The sequence below is a fragment of the Diplotaxodon limnothrissa genome, linkage group LG5 (assembly GCF_057381915.1).
Source record: "Diplotaxodon limnothrissa isolate DT_005_m linkage group LG5, D_limnothrissa_male_GT1.1, whole genome shotgun sequence".
NCBI classification, from domain to species: Eukaryota; Metazoa; Chordata; class Actinopteri; order Cichliformes; family Cichlidae; genus Diplotaxodon; species Diplotaxodon limnothrissa.
Genome location: NC_140600.1, coordinates 33,528,265 through 33,541,754, shown reverse-complemented (window position 1 = coordinate 33,541,754; position 13,490 = coordinate 33,528,265). Strand labels below are relative to the sequence as shown.

At 40.0% G+C, this 13,490-nt stretch overlaps 1 protein-coding gene across 1 annotated transcript in view; it reads right to left on the bottom strand.

Annotated features, from left to right (window-relative positions):
* Positions 1 to 7,989, bottom strand: part of LOC146632685 (metabotropic glutamate receptor 4-like) — a 222,497-nt gene extending 214,508 nt beyond the window's left edge. Inside the window, exon 1 of the mRNA XM_085353439.1 lies at positions 7,562 to 7,989. The gene's annotated coding sequence lies outside the window, so the exon portion shown is untranslated. The remainder of the gene's footprint in view (positions 1 to 7,561) is intronic.
* Between the last annotated feature and the right edge of the window lie 5,501 nt (positions 7,990 to 13,490).

The window sequence follows — 13,490 nt, the reverse complement described above, 5'->3', positions numbered from 1 at the left end:
GCAGGGACCTGCGCCCCAATGAAACGCCCTAAGAATAGGTTAAAACCCTCACTGCCCTTAGGACAGATCCCTTTCCATTTTAATACTAGTATGATATGTCTGCGCAGACTAAAGTTAACTGGCCCAGACACACACATAGATTATACAAAGGATAACTATACATTTTTCTCTGACTCCCCAGGTGCACGATGTAATGAGACATGGCTAGCTGTCTCTGTGGCTGAAGTTGTATCATATCTGGAGGAACACACACACAGTTCAAGTTCGAGCAGAGAATCGATCATTGTTCCCCCAGAGGGTGTATTAAATGATACTGACTGGGGGGAGTTAGTTAAATCACACATGGTCACGCGCCTAACTAGAGCAATCTCTAACGGTTATTGGTTGTGCAACAATACTCTTAGACTAGCCCTACCTGTTAATTGGACCGGTACCTGTGGTCTAGTGACCGTTGATGTATGCTGTACTTTCATTCCCAATAATACCGCTCCTAACGGTTCATTCACACAAGCTATGAATAGACTTGAAGCATTGAAGATAGAACTAATTGCCAATGCAGGTCACGGTCAGTGGCTACATAAGTGGCTACAGGACACGTTTGGATAATGGAAGGAACTAATTGTAGCCTTTGTAACCGTTGCAGCATGTATTATTTTGTTTTCGATGATTATTGTCTGTTGTGTGATACCATGTATACGCTCTCAGAATTTTTGATATTAAGCTTGCTCGAAGGACCAGTTACATTTATGATTTGTTTTATGTTTATGATTTGTCTTTATATTATGTTACTACATTCTGTCTTTATACTATGTTATCATTTCATGATAAAAGGAGGGAACTGTTGTGATATTTTGATACCATGATAGCATTTACAGGATATTGTTTTATAGTGATATCATACATGAAACTGTTACTCAATAAGGCCCATTTACTAGTTGTTTTTCTCTTTCTCTCTGACCCAAGAATTAATGTGTAAGACTCACAGGCTGGTACCCCAAGGTCGAAAACACCACAGAGACGAGACCACTTCCTTACTCCCATCCTCCCTTTTTCTTTATCTCTTAGAAAAAGGCTCGTTAAAGGCCAGGTGGTTTGTTTCAGAATTCACTAATGAAAGAACTCTGTATTCTATGTCTCGGAGTGTATTTTGCTGGAATGATCATAAATTGTAGCTGAACTGATAAACTACACAAAGGATACTTCTCTGCTCACAAGGCAGGAAGACGTTTCCTTATTTGGTCTGTACCGGTTTGAACTGGGAAAGCTGACACACGAACCTTTTTTTCTCTATATAAGCTGTTGTATACTTAATAAACCTTTGAGTCGATTGGGAAGACAACCTAAAGCAGTCTCTGTTTTCTTGTTCTCCCAAGCTGCTCCCGAGCTCGTACTAACACGCTGAATGGCATACCTGAGTGTTACTTTAAATAATTAGGAATCTTAGAAGGAAAGGACAGAACTCTGCTTATCGCTCGTGCCTTGGAGGGAAAACCGGGATGGACATTTTTTTCCTTCAACTGTGAATCAGGTGTATGAGTAGGCAGTGATTCTTAGCATTTTCATCAAATCATAAACATTTGCTTCCTTTAGGCTGGCTAGGCAGCAGCATGTGTCCCTCATTTGCTTGGTTGCAAACCAATTTGTTATCTACAAATACCAGAGATTGGGATTTGAGGTAATGTGGTTTGTGACTTGAGCTCTATTTCTGTGGGTAGGAGCCATGCAGCCTCTTTGTAAGCTATGCCGGTCTCAACAGCGAGCAGCAAATTTCTGGAGAGAGGCCTGTTTCTGTTTAGAGCATACACACTCCCACATCAGTGTCTGTACAAAGAAGACTTGAGTTTATGGTTTATGTGTTCTTGTGTGTTAGATGGGTAAATAAGCAACTACTGCCAAAACATTCACCTTTTGTAAGGCGATGTGTTAACAGCTTAAGCTGCCCCATTATAGACAAAAATAATTTACTGCAGATTTAAGGGGCAACTCAGGGGGCATTTACGCCTTCTGCTTGGCTTGGGGCATTTCTGCATGGCGTTTGTATGTCCTCCCTGTGATGTGTGGGTTTCCTTCAGTTCTTCCAGTTTCGTCCCACACTCCAAAAACAAGGGTTTGCTCCAGGTACCCCAGTTTTTCCCACAGTCCCATGAGGCTTGTTTGGTTAACTGGTAATTCTAAATTGCCTAGAGGCGTGAATGCACGTCTGTTATTCTGTGTTAGCCCTGTGACGGACTAGCGACCTGTCCAGAGCGTAATCCACATTGGCCTTCCCATGACCCTGAAGTGGATACGTTTTTAAAAGATGGATGGATGGATGGATGGATGGATGGATGGATGGATGATGTAAGAATTTAACGCTTTTAAAGCTTAAAAAAAAAAAAACAAACAAAAAAAAACACACATTCTAAATAATAAATGATGGATTCACAACTTCAAACATAACAGAGAGAAAAATGCACCATGAACAACCTGAAAGCTGATCATCTGAGAAGAGGGTTCGAGAAAACAAATGGGTTAGGATATTGTCTACATGCAGAGTATGCAGGTTAGTGCAGAATGATCATAGTGGACTCTAGCCTCTATTGCCTCACCCACATTCAGAGGTGGAAAGAAAACTAAACGAGCTATGTTGGCAAATTTTACTCAGGCCATTCTAGCTCAACTGAAATAAGAGCGCCTATCTATCTATGTATCGATACATATCTCTATGCGTCTATGTATCTATCTACCACGTAAAGAGCATTCAATGAGGTGAAGAAGAGCAATGAAGTATCCTTTCTGAATAGTTTGTATGTTACCAAAGCTTCTTTTTCTATTATTTTATTATGCGGGTGCAGTACAGGAGAAGCACTGATATCAGCAAACATTACACAACCATCCATGAATAGCAGGAAAAGAAATCACAGATGATGGTTGGGGAAAATAGGAGGTAGAAACTCGTAACATCAGCACTGTCACAGCACTCATTCTCAGCCAAGGCTCTCATATCTGGTGTCGTTGTCATTGTCACTCCTTGAATGAGGAAAAAGAAGGAAAAAAGAAGCTTGACACAAAAGTCAGCAGCTCTCTTTTGCAGCAGCGGTAATTTCATGTCAAGAAAAGAATGCATTCAGGTGCAGTCTGTTCATATGCATTATATTGGAACTGCACATGTGAGGAACAGCAGGAGGCAAATGAGGACGGGAGGTCGTTTGGATAATCGTGGAGGGACGCCAATGGGAGCTAAAGGCAGCTACGGGTGGGATGGAGCTAAGACTAAGGGAAATACTGGGACACTTCTGTCTTTGTTTTGTGGATTTACTTGGTAAGGTGTGATTGTTGAACAACTCACTGCTGACCTATTTATTTCCTAAACTGCTGACCTAATAATAATAAAGCCAGTGACTTCATTTTCCATTCTTGTTTAAGTTAAAACTAAAAGTAAGTTAAAAAATTTTTTTTTTTTTTTTTTTTAACTCAATTAAAATCTGAACACATTCTGAAACAAGAAAATGCACACAAAGGGGGTGAAAGGCTTAAGATCTGAAGAACTATGATTTGGCCATGTCAAAAATAGGTGTATCTTTAATTTCAGCAACAATGCTACTACTTACCGTATGATAATTTCCTTATTTGTAAAATATTGTCAGGTAGTGGTGTTGATTGTATTTTGGGTCCCTAAAAATCTGGCTTCAAATATTTGGTATTTCTCTGTAACATTAAATGAAGGTTTAGAGGGGGGAAACAGTCTGTATTTCTATTATATGTCCACCTACTTCATCTGCTCCAGCTACAGCTTTTGCTTTACACACTGTTTCTCTACAGGCTTTGTTTCAAAGAATGGCTTTTGATGACAGCCACAGAAGAAGAGTTACAATGCTACAGTCATTTCCAGAAAATATAGACCTGCAGGTGCAAGGATACAACAAGCTCTCCAACAACTTCTCGAACATGTGATTGTACCTGTGATCTTAGCTCTCCTTTACTCCAAATGCACTATTTTTCCACCACTGCCTTTTGGTCTGTCGAGGCCACTTATGGAGGAACTAAAAGTGAAAGTGAAGAAGTGACACCTTTCCTCTTCTGTGATGTAGGTCCAGTGTTCCCTGTATGACTGTTGAACACTCTTGCACGAAGGAGCTACTCCTGTTTTTTTGGCAGACACAAAATCTCACATGGTTTTCCAACCAACACTGGAAAAAGGGTTTCAAATGTAAAAAAAAAAATCCTAATTTTGGCTACTTATGCACACAGCAAATAATAAAATGGGTCCAAAAACTGTTTATTTTTAGTTTAACTTCGGTGGATGGGTGCTTTTGTTATCAGTATCAAGTCTTATTTCGTCCATCTATCATTTATTTATTTATTTATGACTGGCATGATCATATCTAGATTAATGTGCAATATGAGATAAAGTAAAAAAAATTGATCGAACAAAAGGACTCCAGCATGTAGGAAACATTAAATGGGCTTGAGGAAAGGTGAATGTAACTCGATGACAGATTCGCAGGCAGGAGGCAAGATGCTCTCGAACCCTAGTGTAAGATAATGTGCATAATCCACTGCAGGGATGTTAAGTGCACTCATTTCACACTCCATTTCACACTCCATTTCACACAATGCTGCCCTAGGAAGAATCTGTGTGTATGATGACTCAGGAAATACACAACATCACTCTTCTGCATCTTTCTCGTGTTGTTTCTCTCCATTGTTAATAATCTGGAGTCAAATCACTTTTCCACGCTATTGTAGAATAAATTATGTGTCAGGAATGTAATAAGTACCAAAGCCATGTTATGCATGAAATACACACGAGTTAATGGAAGCCAGCGTTTCCTCAAAAATTACTTCAAAAGATGCATTATGGACATTAAAACGGTCTAATTTCCACCTGTGGCTTTATTCAGAATTTACAATCTAACAGACAATTGAAATGGTACCACCTAAAGGGAAAACAGTGTCTGTTCATATATATATATATGATAGCCTGTTATGAGGATAAACATTTCATTTCCATCCATCAGCCCTAAGTGTGGGGAATCTCCATCACTGCTGTCAGAAGTCCATTAAAATAGCTTGCTCATCATACCTTAAATATGATATGAAATTAATCCATTAATTAATAGTGTGTACAAAATGAAACATTTTAGCACACTATAAATGTATAATGCATGTAAAAAAAACTGTCCTTTGAGAGATAAAATTGAGTCCACTAATTGCAGGAAGTTTAAGTGAAAAGCTGACAAATTCTCAACTATGAGAATGGCCGTAGTGTTTCTTAATGCACTGAGAGAAAATATTCAATATTCTGAGTATCTATGAAAGCATGCTTACATAATGTGAATGCAACACGAGGGCATAAATCAGTGCAGGGATTTTTAACTTGGCTGTTTTAGTTCACACACAGATCCGTATATTTAGTCATCTGTTTCATTTCACATTAAACGACCTACTATTTATTTCACATATAAAATGCTGTGTTTGTACTGTAGCCAAGTTTCCCATATCCCTCCAATCTTTACTATGGAATTGTTTGGAAAACCTCCCTGGTGAGCAGATGGTGCCTGCCGGGAGGAGAATAAAGCTAAAACCTTTGCTCTATACACTGCACACACATTTCCCCATTTCCAGGCAAGCTTTTGTAAAAGGGAACAACAGAGGTCTAGTGGGAATTTAACCATGGGTCTGTTTTGGAAAACACGTTTGTTTATTGGAGCCTTTCTCTATGCAGCAGCTACAGTAAACACCGTGGATACTGGAGACTGGAGAAGAGCATCAAGCCCCCACTTGCTGAAATGATTTCAATCACTTTGATCTTCATGGTTTCCATCATGAATGTGATGTGTTCATTATTTGACCCCTTTGTCAATGGAACAAAAAGACAGAGAAGCATTTGAATTTACTGGGAAAGCTTATCTACGTATGCTGGTGAATTCTGTATTATTAAGCAGAGAATGAGGCAATGCTACAGTATGTTCTTATGGCTGCTTACGCTCTCGTCCACACTGTATTGAAGAGAACTTAGCAGCAGGCAAACCAGGGGTCTTACGCTGAGTCTGCACTTGCTAAACTAACTCAGAGGACATGATAAGCCAGGCAAAGCTTGGAAAAGTAAATCTGAGGCTGTTTGAATAAGCCCTGCACCTCTCTGTCAGCTGCAATCAGCGCACAGAGTATTCGTCCCAATCTCTCTGTGGGGGAGATTTCTTAAGCACGCTTTGTTGCTAGATCCAGGTAGGCTATCAGTCACTGCAGTAGTGAAGAACATGCCAACAAGAATAACCCCAACATAAGACATAAAATCCATCTCATGGGACCTCAGAGGCTGGACGAGAACAAATTAAAAAATCTCTCTTTTGCTGAGTCACTCTCTTTAGATAATTACCCACTGATATGAAGAATATTTCCCCACTTGGCTGTAAGTTCAGAGGGAATGCAGACAATGGCATATTTGGCCGTAATCATAGCAGCCCCCCACCATCAATTGAAGCTAAGAGAGTAAGATAGCACAGAGCTAATCTTTGGCTCAACAAAAAGGCCCGAGGGGGCAGCACAAAATGGAAGCAGTATTAAAAAAATTTGCTCCTGGCATGAACCTTCACTGCCTCTCCAAGCCCTTTATTAAAAGGCCAACAACAGACAAAAACTGTGCAGGTAAATCAAGCTTAATATGCATCCCTAATAACCAGGAAAGAAAGCCTTAAAGTGCAGCCCATGTATGCCTAAATAATCTATTAAAGTTTGCTCTGGGGTATAGTACAGCAGCAGTCTCACATCAGCTGGTCTACTACTGTCTCCACTCTCCCTTCCACTGCCAGGAGGCTGCACATCTGCACAGCACAGTGACAGACAGTCGATGGTTCACACACCGTTTACCCCACCCCCGACACACTCTCACAAAACACCACCCAGCCGGGGTGCTCCCCTGCGTGACTCAACTTGTTTCAGGGCTGAGAGGGAGACACTGGGGGAGAGGTGGGGATGAGACAAATGTGGGGGAGCTGGGAACGATGAAGCGGTTGTTTGCATGCTGCTGTGTTCATTTCATTTCATTCATTCATTTATTTGCTGCCTTTCAGAGTTAAACTGGGTTTTGCTTGAATTGAAGAGAGGATTTATCCATGGTTTCGGTCTAATCTGCGCTTTCAAAGCTGCAACTATATTTATATTAAAACCCCGCAGCTCCAGTAGTTTCGATATTGAGTCATTCTTTTATCATATTTTTGCGAGACTTCAGGCGCCTCTGCAGCGCAGCGAGATACAGGGCTCCACACAAAACGCTGCGCCTTAACGCGTAAAAACAATCAATGCACTTACAGTCCAGGGCGTTGCACTCCTTTTTACAGCCAGCACATATATTTACTTTTCTAAACTACAACCGTGTGAATCATCAATTGAAGTATTATACAGCTCTGAAATGTACATGACAAATGTTTTGTGTGCACCCCCAGATATCTATCATGGGTCCTCGTTGCCAGCGCTCTGCGTTCACACTACTTAGTATCAAGTAATTTTAAGTCACGACGTTAACAAACATTTGATTGTCATACATGGCCCATTTTGCGGCTCGGGCGGCTATTCTTACCCCTTTCTCCTGTCCACGAAGAAGCCTTTCATAAGAAGTGACCCATATCCGCGGCAAAATCGCATCTTGTTGGGCGCATCAATTTGTAGAGAGAAGATTTCCCGAGCTTCAAAAAAAGCGTCTAAACATTCTTTCTGAATAGTATCCAGCGGGAATGTACACTCGTTTGGAGGCTCCGTCAATCTCCCCAAATCATTTCGAGCGCTGTCCTCGGAAAAGTGGCGCTGAAAGTCTCAAGTCCTAACTTTAGGCTGTGTGCGAAGGGAAAATAAAAGACACGTCCAGTAGAGCTACTCACTAATACAGCTCCTGCGAAAAGCGGATCTGATTTTACGGGATAAAAGAGCGGAGAAGCGCATATCCCACACCCGAGGCGAGAGCACTTTCTCATTGACAGAGGGAAGACTACATGCGCCCCTTGCACTGGATGTGAAGCACACCGCCTTTATCAGGAAAGAAATGCACCATCAGTGAACGACGGGGGAAAAAGGTGTGAATGTCTGATTAAAGCATATAAAGCTACCAGCGCTTTGGCTGGAGTGTGACATACAGGCTGTGCATCAATTTGTTTAATTTTAACGTCCATTTGGCCGCCTGCTGCTTCACCCCTCAGCACACCCAGACCTCAGTGTCGAGGATTGTGTTTATCTTCGTCTATATAGTGAGCAACAAGAAACACAGAAAACCACCCTGTCTACCCCTACTGCCAGTCAAATCTGATTTAGTTGATATTTTTGTTTGTTTGCTTGTTTGTTTGTTTTTAATAAAATATCTCAGCATTGAAGTTGTAAGGCTCATTTCATGCGTACCAAATCCTTTTGGACTAATTAAACAAGTCACAACAATTCTGTTTTATCCGACTGATATTTTTCTGTCAGATATAATGAATTCCTGTGACTGTGAGATCGCTTGCAATCAATGCAATTTTCACGGTGACAGCAGCAGAGATGGTATAAATGATTCAAATGTGACGCTTTTGGGTCGGCTCGCACGTTACAGGTGCTGTTGCGCAGCCTATGCAGTATGTTGAATCTCAAAGGTTTGGGATGCTGTGCGTAGACCATGACGAAGATATCAAGTCCAATCACCGAGTGAGAAAACTCAATCTAGATACTGGGTGTGTGTTGTGTGTCCGTGTGCGTGTTTCCCTGACTGACAGCAGCCACGCTCTGCAGCACATTTATGAAATTATGTCCAAGGGCATGCCAATATATGTCCCAGATTATCCAGCAAAAATGCGAGAAATTAGTTTTAAACTAGGCATGGGATGTTATTATTTGAGACTTGAATGCGATTGATGCACCCATTTTTTGGCTATTAACCTTCAAACGTCTAACGTGTGCTGTGAAGTGACAAAGGACTTCCTCATCGATCAGTTCAACGGTGGCATCGGTGCATCTTGCAGTCCTGATTGATTAATTTTCCAAGATGTCCAATAGGAGGCTCCCGGTGATTATTTGGCCTTTGCCTCGAGTATATGCGCAGCTGCTCTTTCTGCCTCCCTGATCACAGGGCAGGGGGGGTGGAGGCTTTCACAGGTCTGAGTGGGTCACACCTGTGGAGTGTTGGACGTACTCCACCACATCAAGGGAAGGTGGAAGGGATTGTGCCTGAGAGAGAGAGAGAGAGACTTGGAGGCTGAGGCAGTGGGGGTCCTTGGTGGTGGTGGTGGTATGTGTGTGTGTGTGTCATGTCTCTCAGGGCCTTGGAGGCAGCTTAGCCTCTGAATATTCATCCACACCTCTGCTGGAGCAAATTCCAGCTACATGCCTAGACTGAGTGAAAGTCTTGTGAGCTGTAGTGGGACCTTGTAAGTCATGCAAAAAATAAGAAAAGAAAAAAAATCACAGATCTAACTTGTGCACATTATTGAACAGAGTGTTTTACATCTTTTTATTACTCCACAAAGCATTGACTCCCTTCCATCTGTCAGCTCCTCAAACCGGTGTTCTATTTCTGTTTAGCATAGTTGGCATAATAAGTGAATTATTTAGCTGTGGAGAATGGCTACAAAAGTTATTTCCACCAGGAGACCCATTTTTGCTTTGCTTTCTGCTGCAGTAGACCGGGTCTTGTCGAACGTGCTTGCTCTGAGGATAACATGTTATGGAACTGAGTCCTCCCCATCCCTCTGCGCAAGACAACTCTGGAGAATTACTTGTTTCAATTAGCTATGGGGCGGAGAGAATTTAAGCCATGTTAATTCCAGTCACTAGTGAAAATCCCAGTCAAAGAGACTAGCCACTCAAGCATAATCGCCTTCCCCCAGACATCTCTCATTTCATGGATCCATTAGGGAAATTAATCAAAATGTAAATTGTGAGGTCACAAGATTTCACTTTATTGACGGTGTTCAGTAAAGGCCAAAACTTCACTACTTGATTTAGAGGAATCCTCTTCTTATGACAACTCCGAGCTGGTTTGGCTTTTGTCCATTCACTCATTCAGTGATCTAGATAATTTGGCTTTAAATAGCTTTTTTTTTCTTCTTAATAACAAAAGCTGGATTAATCTCAGTGAGGATGAGCTGCCTTAAAAGTTTTCAAAGACAAATGATGATGTGTGGAAGAATAAGGAGGAGGAGATGACACAGATGCTCCCCATTCAAATAAATGATCTAATTGTTGGAACAGAATCTGATGTTTGTGTCACATCTTTTCATCAGCGTCTGTGTCATCGAATATTGAACTCTGAGGACATACAGACTGTTCGCTAACATCTGATTATCTAAAATTGAGACTGTCTGACACGCCCACAAGTGGCAAGACAAAGGAATGAGTCAGTTTGTCACTCTTGTTTAAAGCAATATTTTGCAACGAAATGGTGAAACAGGCCAGCCGGGGCAGACAGACAAGCCATATGCTTTATGTGAGTGAAATATTTTTGTCGTGTTGCTGGCTGGCTGACAGTTGTCGCAGCTGTAACCTTTGAACTCCAAGAGCCTTTTTTATATAAGAGACTGGCTGCAGTCCAAATTGGCTGAGGATGTGCACACAGAAAAACAGATTTGATCTGTAGATTACCACGAAACACTTAGACAGCTGCATTAGATTACTGCATGTATAGAGATGCCTTGTGAGTAATAGAAAATACAGTTAATAAGAGTGTTTTAGCATAGATCGAGAAACAGTGGCCAAAAATACCAAAGCCATCAAAGCTATAAAAATACAGAGCAGTGCTGTCTGTAGGTTTAGTGATGTTGCTTTCATACATCAAATAATTAATTGAGAACTTATTTAGCAATTAATGTTTAGTATTAAATGCTGATAATATTCATATTAGTTTTCAAATGAAAGTGATTTAACCTTATATTATGATACTATACACATGAGCTCATCTCTCTTGGCTGTTAAATAAATTAGGTATTGAATATCACTGGATATATGAGCTTGGGCTTTCTGTAACTGGCATAATAGCAGCCCCTGGTGGTTATGTCATTTAACATGCACTCAAACCTCAACTCAAAAAAGAGTGGTTTACCATAATTTGGATATAATATTGAAGTGAGACATATACACTCTTTTCCATCAGACATCAGTCAAATTAGATAACTATAGCTCAGTCAGGCCTTTTATTAAATGGATCATAGCAGAAGAGAAGATGAACAAATAGTGATATGTATTTAATATTTAGATTTTTAGACACTTTTCCAGATAGTCCTTTTTTTTCTTTTCTTTTTTTTTTTGCTGAGCATTCAATTAAAGAAAACTAAAGCGCAATATCTGATGGGCTGTGATATAAGTAATGATTTTATATGTTACCAACCTTTTCAGCAATGATTCTTTGCAGACAGAGGACAATGCTACTTTAAGCCCAGAAAAACACAACCCAGTAAATTGGTTCTCCTGTGTGTGAAGCCGAGCACAATCTATTCTGGCCTTGGGCAAGACAACACAATCTCCTGCTTGTTTGGTCATTAACGTGCATATTTACCAGATGAAAAAAAAGGTACTTGAAAGGTTAATGTTGCCAATTGGAGTCTTCGATTAAACAGACCTCAGCAGCTACAGCCTTTGGTTGTATGGCATCTTCTGGGATTGCAATATTAAGAGATATAGCACTAAAGCTGAATTTCCCTGCTCATTTACTTTTGACACAGTTGAGCTTTGGTTCTGACTGCTGGGTCTACTGCTAGCACTAATGTAACAACTAGGCTGATGAGCTTTTACACTCATTCTTTGTTCTAAAAATAAAAATGTGGAGTGTTCTGGGTTGTAGCAACTGCCAGCATTCACACATAAATGTGCAAATGCATAATAAAAAGTTCCAGTGGTTTCAAACTGGCTAAATGTATATGTAAATGTATGCACTGAGACTTAATGTCTCAACTATTTAAAACTGTAGCTATATTTTAGTCAGTTTCTGGAAAAGACCTGTGGGTGAAAGAGACTAAGGACACAAAACAAGACACAAAAGGGTAAAAGTCAAAAGTACAGGTTGTACCAAACTAGGTAGACAAATAAAGTTAAAAGTGTGCCAGCCGAACACAGACAAGGACATGAACAATGTACCATGGAGACAGATTAGCAGAGTGGGAAGAGGTGACCAAAGAGGTGCAACAGGTGGCAGAACAGAAGATCAGGTGGAAGAGGTTGGTCTGATGAGAACAGATCGTGAGAAAACAGCTATGCTCAGTAAATGATTGAATCAGTCAAGAACTTCCACCCAAGTAAGTTCCACCCAGACATAAGCACATTGTGTTGAAAAAAGATGATATGCAGTAGATAATTTAAAAAACAAAACAAATGGATGGATGAATGAATGGAATTCTTATTTTAAAACATTGATTTGTTTTTAGACTATATGCGACTACTTAAAAAAATGCAGTCTCTCTTGTGGCTCTTTCATGCATAGTGGTCACTGCATTGGACAGCTTTTCAAAAGCTATTTTCTTGGGCATGAATGGTTTTGATGTGTCTGCATATCAGCCATTTCAGTTGGCAGTGTTTCACACACACACACACACACACACACACACACACACACACACACACAGGTAGTCGCCTGGTGAGAAACAAAGTATACGTAAAAATGCAAGCATCCAAGACAGCCGACAGTGTCCTCTGTCTCGCAGCTGATCATGTGTCCATGGATGTCATGCATCACTAGTTATCATTCAACTAAAAACTGTGGATGCTATCAATTTTATTGTTGTGCAAACAAACAGCAAAATGTTCTCAGTTCTTTAGATTGTTCTGCAGTTTCTTTCTTTTAGCTATTTGTATGCAACATATGGTGTGTTTACAACAAAGTCATATTTGTACTAATTACTATTATGTGACTAGCCTTTTAATTGACATCTTTTGAGATCAGGTGGACCCAAGTCACTGAAGCAAATAGTACAGTTCTTTGAAGATGTATGCACATGGAAAAGCAAGTACCAAAACAAAGGATGTCCCAATTGAAACTTTAAAGAAAAAAGAAGAATTATATTATATCATGTTATATATTATATTTTTCAGAATTACGGGCAATATATCCACTGTATGTATAATACAGACAAAGATGCTGATGAGTACAAAAGATTTACAGCATTTGCATTGCTGTAAATTGCTTTTTTTCCCCTTCCTAAAAGTTTATACTTTTTAATTAATTTTCAAAGTTGTCACAAAGTACAGGTTGTCAAAATAATTCTTAAAAAGCCTTTTTACCACATAACTGTAATAAGCAAATCAGCAAGTTTAGTTATATTAACTGAAACTGGAACAATACCTGTGAGAGTGAAGCTTAAGATCTGTATCAAAGTCTGCAAGGACCCAGATTTAATGTCCTACATAATTATACGGAGGTTTCACTGTAAGATCTGAGACTATAGCTGTTCAGGTGTTGGTATCTAATTTAGGTTAGCTACTGTGTTCTATAGTTTGTTTTTTCTTTTTTTAATACAGTGTGCTTTAATATGCCTTAACTCTGATTAGTTTTCATCATT